Source organism: Leucopleurus acutus (assembly GCF_964270905.1).
Source record: "Leucopleurus acutus genome assembly, chromosome: 13".
Lineage (NCBI taxonomy): Eukaryota > Metazoa > Chordata > Mammalia > Artiodactyla > Delphinidae > Leucopleurus > Leucopleurus acutus.
The window spans coordinates 17,041,900-17,063,262 of NC_139155.1; the positions used below are offsets into that span (position 1 = coordinate 17,041,900).

General features: G+C 47.7%; 1 protein-coding gene across 8 annotated transcripts in view; it reads right to left on the reverse strand.

The window, feature by feature from the left end:
• NEDD4L (NEDD4 like E3 ubiquitin protein ligase) overlaps positions 1 to 21,363 on the reverse strand; it is a 346,917-nt gene that overhangs the window by 204,729 nt on the left and 120,825 nt on the right. The window lies entirely within an intron of this gene.

Here is a 21,363-nt window from a genome sequence, read left to right on the forward strand (position 1 = left end):
GGAAATCACCCCAGGCTGATGAGAATGAGGTCAAGATCCCCCCCCTCAACACCTTAATCCTGTTTTATATACAGTTCATCACTGAACTCCACTAAAAAATAATGCACAACCTAAAAGTTGAGAATTATGTTTTATTCGGTGGACTTTGCTGAGGACAAAAGCCCGAGAGGCAGCCTCTCACATAACTAACTCTTGAGGGACTGCTCCGAAGAGGTAAGGGGGGAGCTGGGACATATATAAGAGTTTTTGCAACAAAAACCACAGAGGACATCAAAAGATTACTGTTAATTAAAGAAAAAAGTTAGTGAATTTAACTTGAGATGTTTACGTATGGGAAGACACAAGAGTCTGGACTCACTGAAATCATTCCTCGACATGCACCTTAACTATCTAGGGCGGGTATCCTGCTTTTCTCCATCCTGAATCCCCTCAGGGTGCACAGTCAGGGCGGCTGCAGTGGCCCAGGGCTCGATGGTCACATTGTTTACTGATATGGCGGGCAACACTCCTTCAGCTCATAACCATCGGACGGACCTGTCCTGAACTTGGACAGCCCACCGAAGAGCCCAAAGCTCAAACCAGTCTCACTGAACAGGTTCAATACAGCCGGGGCTGATCAAGACAGACCAACTCATACTCACTTTAACTCAAGGTTCATTGTTTTGAAGTAGCTTCCTTCCCGTCAGTTGTATTATTTCAACTGCTCTGGTGTAAAGGTCATCACCTGTGGTTTCGGTTTTGGTCAGAATGAAGAAGAGAGATACCCCAGAGCATTCCAGGGCTTTGGGGTTCAGATGGGGAACTAGCCAGAGGTGCCGAACTTTTAAAGACAAAAGATCCCGTTGCCTTGCAAACAGCAGGCTTAGCGGAGAGAGAGAGAAAGGGAGCAGAACTCCAACGTGGGCTTTATATACAGTGTAAAAATAGGCACCCGAGGCAGAATGGTTTCTTTCCGCGACAATGTTAAAGATTCCCAGGAGGTATCGGGTGTTGAGTAAACATCAGACGAGGATAAAGGCGCTCTGAGTCACTGGGGGTGTACAAAGCCCTGGTCCAGTTTCCTCCGTCTGGCACCCTGGACAGCTGAAAGAAAAGTCTTTTATCCCAGCCCTGCTGCGTAACAAAGGAGCCTGGGAGGGAAGGTCAGGGTTCGGTCTCTGATACTGGAGAGCAGTTCAGAGAAAGAACTAACACCCTGCTTCTATCTTGCCACACAGACCGACTGGAAGAATATTAGGCTGTGCAACCATTTTCATTAGAAAGACAATGAATGAATTAACCCGCCTGCAAGACTAACACATCCTGATTACTTGTGAAGAGAGACCGTCTTCTCCTCAGTACAGGTCTAAGTGTGCCTTTACTCAATTTCCACCATTCAAGAGTAGGTGTGAGAGGATGGTAGGCTTGTGCACACACCTGCCCAGGAGTGTGATGCCGTTTGGAAGGTCAAGAGCAGAGACTGTGGGACTTGAGCGACACAGACCTGGAGAGGGCCCTGGGGCTGGACGCTATGCCTGCTGTGGTCACTGGAATACAGACCGGGCACGGTCAGGAGGCCCAAGCCCTCATCCTGCCTCTACCTGCAATTCCAGGCCAACTGAATGAATGTCTCCAGTGAGTCCTGACACCAATATATTTTTGGAGCTCCTTTAAGGTAGAGCCAGGCTGAAGAACCCCTGGTTCTAAGGTCTCTTTCAGCTCTAAACTTCTATACGTGTATTTTGACTTACATCTCTTTTTCCCCAGTAGGTTAGTGAAGCCCTGTCTGAAAAGAGGAGAAAATGATACTCATCGGATGTAGGTCCTGGCCTTGACTGGACCACACAGCCTCTGTGAGCACCCACCTACGGAAAGTATTAAGTACAACGTTTGTACGTCATGAAGCTCATTCAACTTAAATCCTAATTATGTAGTTTTCTAAATGTCCGCTTTATTCCTCTTCTGGTTTACAGTGACAACTAAAAAAATGTCGCTCGCCATCTGGTCCTCCAGGAATGAAGTCAGTAGCCTCTGCCATCCCTGACCTTCACACTCCCTGAAAGGAGCTCAGGACAGGACACTCTGTGCTCTGGGAAATCTGGCCAAACAGGCCTTTAGATAGATATTTTCAGGAGAAGATTTTATGACCCCAATTTCTTGCACCTTCTCCTGCCCAGAAAAGCACTAAAATCATTAATGGAGACACCTGCTCACTGTGACAACCTTCTACCCAGACGTGGGCCTGACTGCACATGCCCCCTTCACCAAAATCACATACATGCTGACCCCGCCCCTCGCCTCTTCAGAACAGCTGCTCAGACCTATCTGAGAGGCTATCTCCAGGGCTATGGGCCTTAGCCCCCCAAAAAACTGAAACTCACAGCTCTCATGTTGTGCGTTTTTTTTCAATTGACAACAAGAACCCCAAGAAAAGACTTTTTCCTAACCCTTCCCCCAGTCCTCACCCCGTGTGTCTGATTTTCCATCCAGAAGCTGCACTTCTCTCCCAGTTTCCTGTCCGCCACCCACCAATGTGGTTGAGTAACTTTTCCAGGAATGAGTGCAGAAACGTAATGCCCAGAAGAGGACAAACGTGAGGACGTCACAAAGTTCCTCCGGGTTGGGCTTCCCTGATGGCGCAGCGGTTGAGAGTCCGCCTGCCGATGCAGGGGACGCGGGCTCGTACCGCGGTCCGGGAGGATCCCACATGCCGCGGAGCGGCTGGGCCTGTGAGCCATGGCCACTGGGCCTGCGCATCCGAGAGCCTGTGCTCCGCAACAGGGGAGGCCACGACAGTGAGAAGCCCGCATATGGCAAAAATAAAAAAATAAAAAAGAATCCGCCTGCCGACACGGGAGACATGGGTTCGAGCCCTGGTCCGGGAGGATCCCACATGCCACAGAGCAACTGAGCCCGTGCGCCACAACTACTGAGCCTGCACTCTAGAACCCACCAGCCACAACTACCGAGCCTGTGTGCCACAACTACTGAAGCCCACATGCCTAAAGCCTGTGCTCCGCAACGGGAGAGGCCACAACAGTGAGAGGCCTGCGTACCGCAAAAAAAAAAAAAAAAAAAAAAGTTCCTCCAGGTTCCCCAGGCCACCTGGAGCCACCTTACGTGAAACTGACAACGGCTGACCAGCGAAGGCCGCCAGCCACACACACAGGGAAGACAGCTTTTTCTAGAACTCTCACAGCACTGGGCACTATGCCCAGTCCTTCCTGCCTCAGATTCTACTTTCTTGCATAAAGACAGGCCTGACAGCGCGAACAAGAGTTTTCTGCCTGGAAGCAGAGAACAAGGGGTCTGAGTCCTTTGCCACGTGAAGACCATCAGGGACCTTCATCCTTTGCTCGTGGCATAGACCAGTGGCTCCCAGCTCTTTCCAATCCCCTGGCAGCTGTACACACCGATGCCCAGGCCTCCCCTCAGACCAGCTGCATCAGACTGTCTGGTGCCCCAGGTGCTATACAGGCAGTGAGGATGAGAACAGAGTCTGTGCAAACTGGGGTGGAGCCCAGCTCTGCCACTTCCTTGCTTTAGGCAAGTTGCTTAACCTTTCTGATCCTCGATTTTTCTCATCTGGAAACCGCAAAGAATAGTTTCCACCTCCTAAGGTTGACGTGATGATGACAATTTAATTATAATGCATAAAACCACAATGTCTCAAAATACAGTACGTCTCGGACTCTGTTGCTTCATCTGTAAATGATAACAACAAGGGACAGAGAGACCTAGGAACACGAAGAGGAAATGAAGACAGGAGGGCGTGTGACTCACTGGGCTGGATTTTTTCTTTAATATAAAGGAGTGATTTACTCCACAACAGGTCACTTTAAAGAACATTCCACTCAACAGCTCACAGGTCGGGGGTGACCCAGTAAAAGGCAAGTCCTAAACTTTGCCGGGGCCACCCTCTCTCTGCTGCGAATGTGAGCTCAGAGCTTCCATCAAAGAGAGGAAACCTTGCTGAGAATAAAACCAGCAAAAAGAAAAAAAAAGAAGAAGAGGGAGGGTGGGAAAGCACAGCTGAGGCTGAGGCTGGAACACAGGAATCAGCTGTTTTTTAACAGACACTTCAGTTATTCCTAATCTTTTCTGATTGTATCAACAAGGGAATGCATTCTTGTATCCCGATCACTTCACACATGTGCAAGTGTATCTTTTGGATAAACTGGCAGAACTGGGAGTGCTGGCTCTACGGCACTTGTCACTTCGATCAGCATTTCCAAATTGCTAGAGGTTGTACCCACTTCAACACCCTCCAGTAACAGGCCAAAGGGGAACCATTTCCTCACACTCATATCAACATATTGCAATTAAAAATTTTACTTTTTGACAACATGATAGCTGAAAAATGGTTTTCATTAGAGCTCGAATTGCCATTTCTTTTATTGTACGTGAAGTTAACTACCTCGATACGTTTGTCACTGGTATCCCCTCTTCTCTATTTGTACTCTCTGATGATCATTTTTCAATTAGGTTATAGGTCTTTATACTGGTTTGCAGGTTGTCATTTTATATTAAGCAAATTGGCTCTTTCTCTGTTCTTAGAAACTGGCAGTATTATCCCCAGTTAATCTTTCTTTAATCTTTCTGGCGTATTTTTGGCCACGCATACTCTAGACATAATTCAGTCTGGTCGTTCATAGCTTCTCTAATTTTTTGTTGTCACTGACATGAAACCACTTTGAGCCTCTTTTGAAAAAAAAAAAAAATCTTAAGATTTGTGGATACTGTTAGCTTTAAAGCGTGTATAAAGGGAAACGGATCATTCCTTTTGAAATCTGGTCCCAGCAACTCTTCCTAACTCCAAGGCCCAGAGCAGAAACTTCCAGGGAAGTAAGTCACATTTGGACCACAGACTCGAGTAACCTCACCCCAGGGTCCTCTCACAGCAGGCCTCCCCATCCCTCCCGTGGCGCCAGCATGAACCTGTGATCCCTGCTCAGCTGCACACACGTACTGCCCTCTAACACAGGTGCCTTGAGACCAAGGACCATCATTAATTAGCATCACTGATTAGCGACCACTACTCAGGGCTGATTCCCTGTTGCGGGAGATGCGTGAGCAGGGCTTAAAAAAAGGACACCTTCTTGGACCCAAAAAACCAGACTCTGAAAAGCACTTCTGGAAGACACGTGCTAATCCTTGAGAGAAACTTTAAAGATTGACCCTGCTCCTCTAGAAAACTGTGAGCCACCGTCCCACATGCCCCACAAGGCCTCCGAGATGGTCCGGGCAGTGAAGCCTCAGCTCCACATTCAAAACCACCCGACCCCAGAACCTTCTCCCACAAGAGGCAACTCTGCAACACGGCAGGTCCTCAGAGATGGTGACACCAAGGCCAGGCACACCTACCCCCTCCGCTAAAAGTCCAACAGTCTACTACCAACATACTCAATCCTGAGGGCCGCAGAGCACAAGCCTCCTTCCCTTCGGCTGTGGTTTCCCCTTTTATAACTCTCGTATAACTCATTGTTTCTTTCGGTAAATGAACCCGGAACTCCTCCGACATCCGAAGTTGAAATGACTAAAACAGACGGTGAAAAGGGAAGAGGGTAGAAGCAAACTTCTTTTTTTTTAAAGGAAGTTTTTCGGTTAAAAAAGGTTTTTGAGTGAGCCAAAGTAAAACTTAGGTCATTCACATTCGAAGAAGCAAGCTTAAATAATACCCACAAGGGCAAAACCAGTCAGCGGCAGCTAACAGGCCCATGAGCGCAGTAAAGAGCTTGAAGGAATACTCAACTCAATCAGCCAAAAAGGATGCTCCAGAAAGAGCTCTCAGCAAGGAGGGGCCCCAGCGGGCTGAGAAGCTGTGGCTCAGGGCGCAGGTGATGGCGTTCGGCCCACCTAGAGAGCTTGCTGGAGGATGGCACTGCCGGGGACTCCCAGCTAAGGATTCACTAAGTCCTAACACAAGCACACCTGTCTGGGCAAGTGTTCACACCAAGGGGGAAGGATGCCTGACAGGCGACCTCCATCTGGAGCATCATGTAGCACCAGTAGCAACCAGGTCACCAGGAATAAGAGTCCTCCAGCCAGGACTCCCAGTGGCAAGGGGTCCAGGGGTGAAGGTGGGGAGGTGGGGGCATCTTTCACGGTGGCTTCCTCTGCAGTTGGCCAAAGACTTCGATGATGAAGGGAGTGTGGAATTTAAGCTCTGAGCGGGCAGGCACCCTAAGTTCTCCTCCTACCCAGTGCCTTTCCCAGTACGTGGAACGTTGGAGGTGCTCAAAAAAATACCTGGAAAATCAAGGTACGAACTACAAGAGTCCGGCTACAACAACAGTAAGGGCCGCTGCTGTCGCTTCTGGCCAAATGAACTAGGAGGCCACTGCCAAGCCAAGTCCTGGCTGCCCTGGACCTGAAGAGATGGTGACCTGCCCTTCAACTGACGGGCTCTGCAGCGTTCTCAGACTCTACTTGGCTAAGACAGAGATACTTATGGTGACCCAGAAACATTCCCACAGGGCACTGGGGACTAAAAACAAGTTAATAGGATCGTACAGTGGGACTCTCATGCCCTCCCTCCCCCATCACACACACCAAGATGGGGGAACGGGGAGGCTATGCTCAAAGGGTCAAAGGGTAAGCAAGCCTGGGGCAGAAGGCGGAGAGGGGCTTTTAATTTCCTCTCTTACGTGTCTACTGAGATTTCCACAATAAATACACACCGTTTTCTATACCACTTCAATATGTAAATACCCCCCCATCTGCCTTTCTCATTATCAAACTGGAAAACTATTTATCATGGGCTGCCCATTAGCACTGCGGGATTTCTTTTTTGGAAAAAAAAAAGATGGAACGGAATTGATCCATCTCTCTCCAATGGCCTGCCACACTTTTCTTTAATCTGTACATTCTTATCATTTCAACCCAACTTTAGGCCCTGCTTACAGGACGTACCAGCCTCTCAGGCCAGCGATGTTTATTTTCCCGTCCTCACTGTTAGGAGGGACACTCTACTTAGTCCACGCCACAGAGAAAGCCTCCGATCCACCACAAATGCCCAGGAGGATAAAATGAAGCCAGAGGCAGGCAAAAGGCAGGGAAAGCTGAGTGAGGCTGGGACCCATGGTGACCAAAAAACGTCTCCTGTGATAACAGTTAACACCCTCCGGACGGCTGAATCTCTCTCTGCAGCCCGTGGAGCTCGCATCACATCTCTCACGCTTCTGGACCGAAAAGAAGGACCCTTCCACGTAAGCAGCATCTTCTCCTCAGCTGAGATGATTCTAGGATTTTTCGTTGTTGTTGTTGATTCACCTCTTTGCTTTGGAGGCTGGCTTTTTGCGGGGGGAGGTGTCACACAATAGACCTTGTAGTTGTCTCATGTCTCAGCACTCACGAGCTGTCACAGGAGAACATTATCTCATGAGAACCCTCCTGACAGCCCTAATAAATCCGAATGTCTTCAAGTGAAAAGAAATTAAACTATTTTAACACCGTCGCAAACTGACACACACTTTTTTCTCCCTAGTACCTCCCCAATTCTTCTGTCCCACTGAAAGCCCTCATGGTGTTTTGTCGGTATTTGCAGACATGGAGAAATGGCAAAGGGAGAAAAGAACATTATTGCAAAATGAGTAGAGAAATGACCCGTGCTGTTTTCCTCTGGGGGTGTCTGAGCCACTCCCTGCTGTTTAAATAAGCCCTTGACTGTAACCTACTCACTCAGGCAGGCTGCCCATGAAGACTCATGACCCCTTCCCCTGCTCCCAACAGGATTTTATCCAAAAAACCCCAAGCATACCTGAGAGAAAATTAGCCAATCCTGCATTTAAAACAATTTAAATTGCTGCCGCTATTGTTCTTTGAGGGTCACTGTCATCAATCTGAGAAGCACTGCTGTCTACATGCATCTTTAAAAATTTAGCTACACAGAAGAGATGACAAGAGAAAAATGGTAAAACCTCTCTAGTCTTCCCTGGGTCTGTTTTTCACGTCATGGATTGCTTTCATTAACTTCTCTGTAATGCTAAAAACTCCCACAACCTCAGACAGAACCATATTAAAGGATATTTTTAAATTTCCAAAGCCAAATACAATTATTTTTGAGACCATCCATACCTGTTTCCCATATTAGCGTGGATATAGCTAACTCTTTATAATATTTTTCTATATTAAGAATGTCAGCCTGGAAGTTCCTTTCATAAAGAAAACGAAATGTGTTTTGAAGCTCTGATCCATTAAGACGTGAAACTAAAAGTGCATTAAATTCATTTTGTCTTTGGGCCCATTCTGGACCCTCAATGGAAGAATTTCATTTCTTCCCCGTATTAGTAAATTATTCCTTTGCAGTTCGTGGCATTTTATTTTGATGATTCTACAAGTTTAGGAAATTATTTGGCAGCGGAAGGGAAGGAAAAAGGGGGGAAATAAAGTTTAAACGCTATGCACGGTCTACTTTAAAACCCAACTGTGTAAAAAGTATGGGATGCTTAAAGTAAAATTATTCATTCCTCTGTATAAGTGTCACTACTTGAGAATGATTTAAATACCTGCCAAAACAAACAAGATTTCAATTATTTTTAAAATTAAAAAAGAACTCCAAAGAATTATTAGATTTGAATACCATTTTAAAAATCCAGGGCTTCCCTGGTGGCGCAGTGGTTGAGAGTCCGCCTGCCTATGCAGGCGACACGGGTTCGTGCCCCGGTACGGGAAGATCCCACATGCTGCGGAGCGGCTGGGCCCGTGAGCCATGGCTGCTGAGCCTGCGCTTCCGGAGCCTGTGCTCCGCAACGGGAGAGGCCACAACAGTGAGAGGCCCGCGTTAAAAAAAAAAAAAGAAAAAAAAAAAAAATCCAGAAAAAATGCACCTGATGATCTGGCCACCAGAGGGAGCTATAATCCCCCATACACCCGAGTGAACCCTTAACACAAGAAAGAGCCCTTCAGAAGCCTTGATGGTTAGGGATGCTTCACAGTTCCTCTCCTCCAGCGAACTTTACATGGACAGAGGGGTTAAGGGTGAGGCTCTCCTTAAAGTTAAAGGCAATTGTGGTAACTTCAAAGTAGGAAGGAGCTAAAAGTAATGTGGTATGTTCTGGTAGAGACTTTTCATATTATTAAAATGTATAACCTGAGTATTGCAAAGAATGAGGGGCTTAACAATACATACAGAAAAATAAAATTAAAAATTATGAGATGAGAGGGTAAGGAAAATAGGGGCATGTACAAATCACTGGGAGGGTACAAAAGCAGGAAAAAGAAATTCAGCCTAGTGGCAGGGAGGGCTCTGAGAACCAACTAGGCCGTGAGGCATGCGCACGCACCATAGTTTGCCAGGTGCGTTAAAAGGGGTGGGAGTGGCGACGGCTGTCAGGGATATGGTGCCCAGCGTGGGACCACAGCGGGGTGCGGAGATGACGGTCTAGCAAAGTCCCAACACCGTGCAGTGTGACCACTGAGCACAGTGATGTGCAAACGAAGCTGAGGCTGCACACCTGGGCGAGGCGGGCGCAGAGACAGGGAAAGCTGCCTGCGGGAGATCTCACTGGGAGGCACGGACGGAGCACGGCTGCTGGGGGAGGCGGAGGCCAACGGCTGCCCAGGAGGGCGGTGGAGTTGGGGCTAAGGAGCCAGGACCTTGATCCACCGCAACGAGTGGCCGCTGGAGGGTCGGCCAGGAGCGGAATACAGCCTGTTTGAGAGGGAGCATTCTCTGTATGCAGAAGACAGACGTGAAGGTGTGACCCCCGCTCAGGAAGCCCTCGGCACAAACACGGAGACCAGGCAGAGCTGGAGGGATGAGACAGCCGAGGACAACTCCCGGGTCCCTAACCTGGATGCCCAGACAGACGGTGGAGTCACCGGCTGGGAAAGATTAGTCCAGAGAAAGACCAAATATTTTGACATTTCAGGCCAAGAGACTGGTTTTGTTGTTGTTTTTGCACACAAAAGAGCCTGACTGAGGTATATAGTCACTCAAATCTCATTTCTAGCACATGATGGTTCGACTACATACTTAATAACAGAGAGGAAATGAAATCACACTGCAGGGAGCCGGTAATCCATTTTGGAAGAAAGGAATTTGCATGTTTTCTTCTGCTGTCCAAACTGCAGATAACATTGAAAATCACTTCAACAAAATTAAAGCCCCTGTGTGCAATGAACTCCCAAGGGTTTACAAGTGAGAGTGAGAGAGAGCGGCTATATAACCAACACTATCATTTTCTCACTAGCAAAAAGAAAAAGAAACTGTGATAAAGTTATGATTCATCCATTTTGATTTCACAACCAGTTGCCCTCAAACTTGAAACACAGTATTTCTTTCAACTGCTTCTCTACCTTCCCATCTTGAATGCCTAATTTCGAGCATCTAAAAATAGCAGAGACTTTGAAACAATAATCAGTTCTTCAAAAGGGGAAGCACAACAATGTACCTGTAACAACCAAAGACAGACCTGGAAACAAACCTTGCAGTTTATTTATTCCCCATCCCTCTGCGCAAGCCAGAAGGAATGTTAGCACATACCCACTGGGGCAAGGCACACTTTGCATCACTTGTGTTGATATTATACAGTAGGAATGCCAGTTCTTTTAATAATTTACTGAAGAGTTACACATTGCAGATTCCTTATTAAACATTACTGGCAGTAAGGTCATAAGTTTAAGAAATATTCGGTAGAGAAAAGAGGCAACATTTTAATGGCCACACCCTAAGTTAAACGATGTGTCTGCATCTGCTGGGATGCATTAAATTCAACTTTATTTCTTACTCGTGTAGTTATATACAAAGCACTGAGAAATCATTTTCTCTAAGACAAAAACATTTTTCAGTTGTATTCATTTGCAGACTTTAAAATCCAGTGCCTATGTAAAACATTTCATAAGCTGTATCGTAAGCATGCAGCCCTTGGAGAGCAAAGGAAAAAAAATTAAAAGCTACCGCTGCATCTAGGAACCCTACCCCCTCATGCCCAAAAAGTCAATACTGGCTAAATTCCTGTCTGCCACTGACCAACCAACAGCTCAATGAAATAGTTAATCTGGAAATCATGACCGAATAACACTGGCACCCCCAGTTCTAAATACATATGTTATAGAGAATCAATAGCTTATACTCTCAGGGGCGGGCAAACTCTGTAGCCCACAGGCCACTGGTACACAGTCAAGCCCATTCATTTAGATACTGTCCTGGCTGCTTTAGTCCTATCTTGAGAGACTGTAAGTCCTGCAAAGCCTCAACTATTTACTCTCTGGTCCTTTACAGAAAAGGTCTGCTGGCCCCGATTCAGACTGCCTGCAGCAGCACTTAGGAAAAGTTGTCTTTACCACTGGAGAACCTGCCAGTTTGGTTAAACTTCTAAGGCAGTCTGAAAAACTTCACTTTCCAGGTTCCTGCCCTAAATATAAACATTAAACAGAAATAATTTTATGAATGTTTCTTAGAAGATGCAATAATCCAACATACGAGATTTGGATCTGAAAAATAATATTTTGGGGTTCCAGAGAGATACATCTAAAATGGATTTTTTTTTTTAAAATTGGGGTATAGTTGTTGTTTTACAATGTTGTGTTAGTTTCTACTGTACAGCCAAGTGGAGTTCCCTGTGCTATACAGCAGGTTCTTATTAGTTATCTATTTTATACATATTAGTGTATATATGTCAATCCCAATCTCCCAGTTCATCCCACCCCCGCTTTCCCCCCTTGGTGTCCACACATTTGTTCTCTACATCTGTGTCTCTGTTTCCGCCTTGCAAACCAAAATGGATTGTGGAGTGTGCATTTTGAAAAGCAAATGGAAATGCAATGTTGAAAATTTGAAACGCAAATTTCTTTTTAGGCATAACAATTTTTTCACCTTCAGTCGTGCCACTTTTGCCAGTGCAGGTGCACAGTGAGCCCACCCTCCTCAAGGCCTCCTCCAGGCTTTACCACTGAGAGGGAGCTGGAGAGCCAGCCCTCACCTAAAACACTGGGGAACCATTAACAGAGAGAGGAACGTCTCCCTCATTCCTTCAGTGGTGAAACTATAGCATACGCCCTCCGCCATCCGAACGTCAGACCTCTCTCCATGCAATACCTACTGGCCGTGCTCCTGAAGGCTCCATTTCTGTGAAATAAATATTATCTTCATTGTCTTACACATCCCCAAACGCTTTCACTTCTGACTCATCTCAAGTTGGCAACATTCCCTTCCTTGTAATACTTTAGGCTCCTTACATCCTTTCCCATCACCAAAAGGGGAACTTCTGGGAGACAAATATAGAATAAACTTTAGGATCAAGCAAGAGTAGTGCTACCGGGGTGAGCTGGGGGGACACAGGCAGCTGAGGAATGAAAGAGAGGAAGGAAGGAAGGAGGGGAGGGAGGCAGCCTGGCCGGGGTTGGGTGGGTAGACGGGGCGAGGCAGAGGAAGGATGCTGGAGCCCCAGGACACAGTGATGTCAGGCAGAGGGTCCAACCTCACCACTCCCCAGAGGCATCCTCAGACTTCCAACCCCCACTGGTGCCCTCTGTAATTCATTATGTTAGTGGATTAAAATACTGCCCACGGCTCTTCAGCTGCTTTTTAATTTTTCCATTTTCTCAGGCTCCACTGTGACCAGATGAACAAAATTTATCAAGCATCTGCTACGTGCGGGGCGCTCTCATCTTCCTAAAACGCATCAAATTCCCTGCCCTAGAGACTCAGGGACCAGAGCATCGTCCATCACTGATGAAGGTAAGGGCGAGACATCCTGCAATTTTCCCTCCTCTCTGTATTAAAGCAGGTGGCAGAGCCCAGGCCCTTTAGGTGACAGATGCCAACACATTCATGTGTCAGGAGTTGAGGCAAAGGGGGGGATTCTGAACAAGGGATTCTCATTAACATAACAGCAGGGAATGGTACATAAATGTGGCTCATCTACTTCACGCCCTTATTTACCAAAACTGGAAAGACACAAAGGCCAGTCTATAAGGGTATAGTTTAAAACTGATCAGATAGTCCCTGAATTCTGAATCAGTGCATACTCCAGCATAGCCTCTTCAGGGAGTCCAGGTCATTCTAAACATCCATTCTTACAGCACTGGCTCTAGGACAGCAAGCCTGGGGCTTAAGGCAGGATGGAGACGTGCTTGCCCTGCGCACTGACCCATCTGCCACTCCTCACGTTTCTGTCTGGGAAACCTGGTGGCCTGAACAGTGTGCAAACGGTGATTGACATATTTTAAGAGGATGTTGCAGGGACTTCCCCTGGCGGTCCAGTGGTTAGGACTCCACGCTTCCACTGCAGGGGGCATGGATTCAATCTCTGGTCAGGGAACTAAGATCCCAAATGCCACGTGGCATGGCCAAAAAAAATTAAAAATTATTTTTTTTATAAAAAGGAGGTTGCATCTGTTCATCCATTCAAAGACCAGGAGATAAGCACAAATATACAAAAAGCCGTGTGCCTGCTGCAGAATTACAAGAGGTCTTTATTTGGGAGGAAAGGGTTAATACCTTTTAACGTCATTTCAGGGTTTGGGGGTCAGGGGAGAACAATGAGAATAAACAGTCTGAGAGCTGGGTGCTCTGTGCTCTGGCATGACTAACTGTAAGAGCTCTTAGGTACAAGGATTTTAAGACAAATATGCCAGAGGCCATTAGTGTTGCTGTTGTGATTCTCAGCAATACCCTAGATAGCTAAGGCTGCTCCAACAGGCCTCCAGAGGGAGAGGGAGCTTTGCACAGAGCTGGCAGGTCACAAACACAGTGTCAGCAGAGCGTAAGGGGCCAGGTGTGCCTCAGGGAGGTCAGCTCAACACAACGAAGACCACCCAGGGCAGGGTCAGCACCCAACGCAGGCGGTCCCTCCAGGGACCTCAGGGCCAGGTCAGTGAGGGATACCAGCCACACACAACACAGCAGGAGGTGTGGGGTCCATGGTGGCCCCAAGGGCACGGCCCTACCCAAAGGGCGCCACCAGCACACAGCTCCAGCCACGCGGCCTCACAGAAACACGGGCCAGGATGTCTAGGTCATCGAGATTCTCCAGAAACCTAGAAATCTGGTTTTTTAATACGAAGTCTCCCAAACGTTGGCTCAAATTTTTTATTTCTTTGTTTTAGTGTTCCACGGGCCACAGAGACACACCTGTGGGTTCAGTCTAGAACCCACACTATACAAACCCTGACACTATACAAACCCTGGCCTCGTGTCCTAGAAGTGCTGACAGTTAGCAAGGGGACCCTCAAGGTACTTATGGCCTCAACGTTTCTCAATCTGTAAAAGGAGGAGAGTTCTTTTGTGCGCTGTTTTCCAAAAGGGGCAAAAGAAAAAACAATTTCTAATCCTTTGGGAGAAAAAGCAAATTAGTGTTTTAAAATTTACATGTATCTAGTGCCAAACTATCACCTCACCCATTTCTTGCTGGTCCCCTGGGGGAAAATGTAATTTAACAGTGGAGGGAACAGACTTTGACCCAGGGATGAATTTTAGCATCATCAGTTACGGGACAACCAGATGTTGGGTCCCTCCTGATCAAATAGCATCCCCCATTCCTGTCTTACAAGTTTCAACTGAATTTGATCAACCTTTTAGATCCAACTCCTAAGGTACAGGAAACCCAGGAGAAAGAAGAACACATTATATGATACCACAGGAAACAATCAAATGTGGTCAGAGAGACGACCTACTGACCCCTCAAGGTCATTGAAAAAGGGGAGCGAAGACTGTTCTTGATTAACAGGGTCTTAAGAGACCTCACAGCTAACTGCAATACGTGATTCTCAACTGAATTCTGGTTTAAGCAGCCCACTTGTAAAAGGCATTTCAGGGCCGGTTGGGGGAATTCAGATAATGGACCAGGTAATAGAGTCCAGCAGGCAATTATCGTTAATTTTGTGAAAACTGCATGATGGTTAGGAAGGCATAGGGTTTTTGTTTTTTTTCTCCTAGAGACACAGGCTGAAGTATTTAGGGGCTAAGTGTCATGAGGTCTGAATGATCCCTTTTGAATACTTCAGGGAAAAAAAGATAGATGCAGCCAATGTGGCAAAATGTTAACGACTTAAATGTAGACGGTGGGGACTGGAGTAAGCTGGTGCCACAGAGCTGTCATTAGGTGGCATTAAGTCCCCATCAGTCTCAATTACTGGAAGACAGAAGGATTTTTTTTTTACCACATCCCTCCAATGCCCGAGTCGTATGTGTTTTAAATTTTAAATCACCAGCTGCCAGAAGAAAAAATGAGAGCAACCCAAACAGGTCTAACTTGAGGCTCAACCCACACGATAAAGAAGCAACTGTGAGATTTGGGTCCCGAAACTTTCTGCACGCACGCATCAAATTCTGGACTTGGTCTGTCTTCGCCAGCACTGCTCAATTTTAAGGAGCAGCTTTATATAGTCTCCAAAGCATTCCACCCGCGGTAACCTCGAATAAAGACTCTGATCGTAATTAAGGAGGAAAAGGGGGGAGGGTAGATCTAAAACTTGCACTAAAATGATCCTATTCAGTTACCACTTCAGCCTATGACAAAAGGTTGGATGTCTTAAGATACAAGCTTACCTGAAAAAGAATACAGTTTGAAACGCGAAAAGGTATTTTAAGTTTAAAAAAAAAAAACAGATCTTACTTATCTATTCGAAATCTAATACTTGATGATATTCACTCACAATTCTAGGCACTTGATTAGCTGCCACCACACACACTGGCTAGTTCTTTAAATCTGCTTTTTAAAAAATGCCTAGTCATCCAATCTAACAGTCACCTAGGCCAACGGCCCATCCAATGGCTGACCCTTGGCCGTTCAAGATGCGTATTAATGCACCATGGGAAAGAGCTCTGAAGTCAGATAAATCTGGACTCCGCTGGTCCCACCACTCACTACAGAGCGGTTTCATCCTGGGCTGGTGACAATCTCTCTGAACCTCAACTTCCTCACCTAAAAATGGAGATAATTATTCCCTCTTCATAAAGGCAGACTCTGATGACTTCATAGCACGTTCCGTGCACTGGGCCAGCCAACCTGGAAGCACTCAAAGTAGCCTGTAAAGAACTTGAGAGCCTAGGCTCTCAGTCAGCTTAGCTCACAACTCTAAACCTTACTAGTTGTATATAGACTTTGCAGCCTAGGCTCTCAGTCAGCTCACAGCTCTAAACCTTACTAGTGGAATATAGACTTTGCAACTTCTCTTTCTTGCCGTGTTTTCCTTGTCTGCAAAATGGACAGAAGAATAGGGCCTGCGCCATAAGGGCTTTGGGGAGAATCAAACGAGCTCCTGTGTAGATAGGTCAGGCCATGCCTGGCACGTAGGACGCACTCAATAAACAGGAGCTATCGTGACTTGCTCCCCTCCTTCCTTATACCCCATTTTAAGAAAGCATGACTCACGGACCCCAAACTGCACACACTGTTGTGGCCAAACAGCAGGACTCATCCCTGCCACATGAGAAAGTACCTAAAAGCCTCCCTGGGAAGTGAGAGTGGTCCCACCGACCCCACCTGTAACTGCCCGTGAAGAGCCCGGCCCACTGCCTCTACCTCTCCTGTCTGGAATGACAGCCACGTGCTCCCCAACCCATGACTCGTGCCAATGGCTCCATTCTGACCCTAAGACTAAGTGGTTGGTGCAGGGTCTTGACCTTCCATGGCAGCCCCAGCTCAGCCTCATGCCCCCCAAGTAGAAGTTTCTATATCCACCACCACAAGCAAGTGTGTTCCCTTCTGTGGGCTTTGAAGCAGTGATTCTGCAAAGACATCAGCATCAAACGGAGACCCTTCCTGCCTGCCATCCCGCTGGCTCCCCGAGATGCTTTTCTGACACCAGTCTTCGTGCTCGCTTCCCTCAATCCCTCCTCCACGCTCACCTTTTATCAGAGTCCTAGGCGGGCCTCCTCCACTGGTCTACACAGACCCTTTGTGAGAATTACAAAAAGCACCTGCCCTGGATGGCAGGGTGGGGGTGAGGGAGATGCCTGATGAGCTAAGGGCACCTCTGAGAATTAGAAAAAAGTGACCCTTCCTCCAGGCTGGCGACCCTGCACCATAGCTTAGGTTCTATCACTAGATTCTACTATTGAAGTCAACTCAAGCAACTGCCCTGTGCCAGGATCTCTCTGGGCTTACAAACAGGAACAAGAGCTACAGCCTCCGAGCTGAGACCGGGGCTGGAGGGAGGGGGAAACTTGTGGAACCAGGACAGCCTAGGCACAAGAGTTGCTTTCTCCTCTTGAGCTGGGAAGCCCAGCAGAGGTGCTGCCACATGAACTGGACCTGGAGAGCTGGGCGAGCAGTGCCAGAAAGGATGTAAGCAGACTCCAGGCAGAGGGGGAAACACCCGCAAAGGCAAGAAGCAGCACGTTCCACGGCGCACTTAGAGGAAGGTGAGTTTTCAGTGAAGGGGCAGGAAAAGGAGGGAAGGGGGGAAGAGATGAGGTCATCGTTCACTCTTTCCGTAAATATTTCTTGAGAATCCACTATGTGCCGGTATCGTGTAAGGCAGGGAGAATAAAAAATAAATTAAATAAACCCTAGCTGTCAGAAGCTAAAAATGTAGTCTGGGAGAAAGAAATAGTTATAATCATAAAACAACAACAGAGGGACACATAATACTTCCGGGTTGTAGGGCATATGAAAGACAGGAAGTGATCTGCTGGGGAACTGGGAGGGACCAGCAGAGGAGATGACCGGCAGAGCTGCCTGGCAGGTGAGGGTGAGGCCAGGGGTGCAGAGGGGCGGAGGGAGCAAAGGCAGAATGTGCTGTGTGTAGGGATGGGGGGGGCGGGTTGTGAAGCAGGCAGCGGCCAGGGTGGGACCAGAGCAGGAGGCAAACCAACCAGAGAGGGCGTGGCACACTGCGTTACAAAGGGATGTGAAACCTCCACCTTAACAGGAAACTGGGATTTCGGCCCACAGGCAAACGCAGATCAAACCAGGCAAGGAGGGGATGAGGGGATTCATCTGGCTAGGTCTGCGCCTCAGCTCAAACGTTCTGCAGCAGGCTGGAGGGTGGGAGGTGTGGACACGTCGGTGGGTCATCAGAAAGCGAGTAGCGACAAACCATCCACCAGCACAGCATCCAAGGGACCTCCCAGGTGGCGGTGTCACCTTGATCCCCTAACGCTGCACTTTGTCTCACGAAGACAACCTGTTTCCAACATAGAAGTGGGTACCCCTCTTGTATGCGGTGTTTCCAGCATGATTTTACTCCCCTTTTGATGTGTTATTGGCATTTTACACGTGGCCTACTTTTTGAAAGAGTCTGATTTTCTTTTGGCCAATCTTAAGACAGCAACAACAAACGCTCAAAAGCCTTGCACAGCGTTTTTTTTCACAGTATGGATCTTAACGGTTGGGTGCCTCTGACCCAAGGTGACCACCGTCTCCACCTACATCCCATGTCCTGACTTCCCATTTGATTCAGCACGTGTTGCAAACAAAAGTGTCCCTTGTTTAGATGACAGATTATAGGATTGCCCTTCTCCACCTGAAGGTAGGGTCCAAAAGATAACATCTTTCTCTACTGCCGCAATTCTCCACACAGACCAACTGCTGAGAAGTTCCAGGGGAGCAACAGCTCAATTATCAAATCTTCTTCCAATAAAGGCTCTTTTTTTTTTTTTTTTTTTTTTTTTAAATAGCTGCACTGTGAGGCTTGTGGGGTCCTAGTTCCCCGACCAGGGATCGAACCCAGGCCCCAGCAGTGAAAGCGCCAAGTGCTAACCATGGGACCCCGCCAGGACATTCCCAACAATAAAGACTCTTTTAATAAAGTGAGACTTTGCTGGATGGAAGCTGGAAAGTGATCCTGTGTCCTCAGCACTGGATTGGGACAGAGAGAGCAGGTAAGGAGAAGGGCATTTCAGGTGCGCGGTGAGTGGAAAGTTTCTTTCTTTTTTAAAAGCTTGGGCCAAAGAAAATCAGACTCTTTAGAAAGGTAGGCCATGTGCAAAATGCCAATAACACGTCAAAAGGGAAGTAATACCATGTTACAAACACTGCATACAGAAGGCACCCGCTTCTGTTTTGGAAAAGGGTGGTCTTCATGAGACCAAGCTGAGAGGTAGGCCTAGAGGCCAGGGCCCCCCCACCGATGCCAGTCCTCAGCGCTGGAGCCTCAGGCAGCCTCTCCTCAGGCGCCCAGGAGGGCACTGCTCTACCCTCCAGCATCGCCTACTCCGACCAACACGCCAGGCCCTCCCCCACCCTCAGGCCACGTGACCCAGGCAGCCTCCTTTGACTTCAGAGACTGTAAATCCGTCTTCCAACACGTCCAAGCCTCTATCTGATTTCTACCACTTCCAAGTGCCTGACGCTGCTGCTGAGGAAGACTGTCCTTCCTTCTCCATCCATCAGGGCTCCCAGTGCCTACCCAGCCCTCCTTCTGTGAAGGGAGAATCAGGGTCCTGGAAGACACAGAGGTGGAGGGAAGATTCAGTGACAGGCTGGGGGAGAAGGGGGGCCTGCCGGCCTGTGGTTCGGAAGGACACGGAGAAAAGGGTCTCACTCCAGGGAACAGCGCAGAAGACATTAGAACACCTGCCGCACTCACGGCTACTCCCCCAGGACACGTGAGCGCTGCCAGCCAACCAGAGTCATCTTGGGGTTCTCCCCGACCCCGCCCGCCGGTGACGAGAAAACTGCTCTCCTTGCTTTCTGCTAACGTACTGTGACAGAGGTGGGTTGCAAGGATGTGCATGAGACAACGTGGAAGAGACCACAGGTCACTAGGCAAAATAACGAGGCAAGAACTGTCGCCACTCTCCAGGGAGATGCCAGTGCGGCGGGACGCTGCATGGTCACCTGACCCTCCAACTGGCACCCACTCACTGGCAAACGGGTGCTTTGAGCACTCTGGCCCCTGAGACAGGGGGAGAGGGAAGGAGGGAGGCAGGCAGGCAGGGGTGTGTGTGTTGAATTTATTAAGCTAAGGCAGTGAAGGGCAGAACGCAGATTCAGAGCTTCTGCTCATTTTCTGGCACTCGGTTCGTGAAGCCACAACACTGAGGCATTATCTATAATTATTAATTATCTATAATTCCTGAGGCATTATCTATAATTCCTCTCAGCCCTGCCCCAAAGAAATGACTCTTCCTCTTTTCACATAAATGGTAACAGTTCAGATCTGCTCGGCTCTTTTACGACTTGGAGCCCAATTCCGCTACCAATCTTAACCTCAGAGCTTCTGAACAGGCTAAAAAACACAATCTGAATCAATTTCATTTTTTTTTTATGAAGAGTTTTGGACAAAACAAAACAAAAATGAATCGAAGGAAAAGTGACTGTAATATTCCAAATCCAGCTTCTTCCTTCCAAACTCTTAACATTTGATGCAAAGAGCCAGTGAGAGCAACAGGCATTTCTGACATAAGAGCACAGTCTACTGGCCAGCATGCAAACATTGAAATTTAAAAACCAACTGACCCAGTCCTGTTCGTGGTGCTGTGTTAAGCAGTAGAAGAAAGATGCTAAAAAGTAAGATGTCTCTGTCTCCAATAAACGTCTAATTTAGTAAGAGGCAAGTGAAATGCTAGAGCATTAGCGCAGGCGCGTGGTAAACCGCTCAGGGTGGCTTCACAGTCAAATGAGAAAGAGCCTGCAGGTGGGATGTGCCTCCCCTGCCCCTCCCCACCCCATCACCTGCAGCTGATGGCAGTCAGGCTGATGGCAGTGCCCCAAAGCATGCGGTTTCCCAGTGACACAACTCAGAAAGCTAACCCTCAGTTAGTCATCTGGGGCACACGTAAGCATCAGAAATTAAAAAAAGTATTTCCCTGATATCGGAACGTCCATCAATTTTACTTATTTACAGACAGACCTCAGAGATACCACAGGCTCAGTTCCAGAGCCCCGCAATAAATCGAATATCACCATAAACGAGTCACACGAATTTTGGGTTCCCAGTGCATAAGTTATGTTTACACTATACTGTAGTCTATTAGACATGCAATAGCATTATGTCTTTTTTTAAAAGTGTAAATACCTTAACTTAGAAATACTTTCTTGCTAAAAAATGTCAACCGTCGTTTGACAACACAGGATTGCCACAAACCCTCCATTTGTTAAGAACCAGTGCTGGGAAGCGCAACAAAGTGAGATATGCCTGGATTTATTTTTGCTCGTTAACGCAAATCACGTTAGTAGCTTACTGATTTCTTTGCTAGACAAAACTCAAAATGGGCATGGTAACAGGACAGAATTTAAAAGAGGTGTGCCGACCCACGGCAGACGAGGGCTTCTGCGCGGTGTTGGGAGGATGAGGTTAGCTGGACAGAACGAGGCCTCATCACTCAGGGTCTCCAGTGTCAGGCTGAGGCCCTGAACCCGAGCGTCACTACGGGCAATGGTCCCGGAGACTCACGGGATGACCCCGTGTTCCAATGTGGTGACTCTAGCGGCCAGCACGGCCCTCTGGTTCAACCCCATCAGGTACCCAACTGGAAGAGAGCGCTGAGCA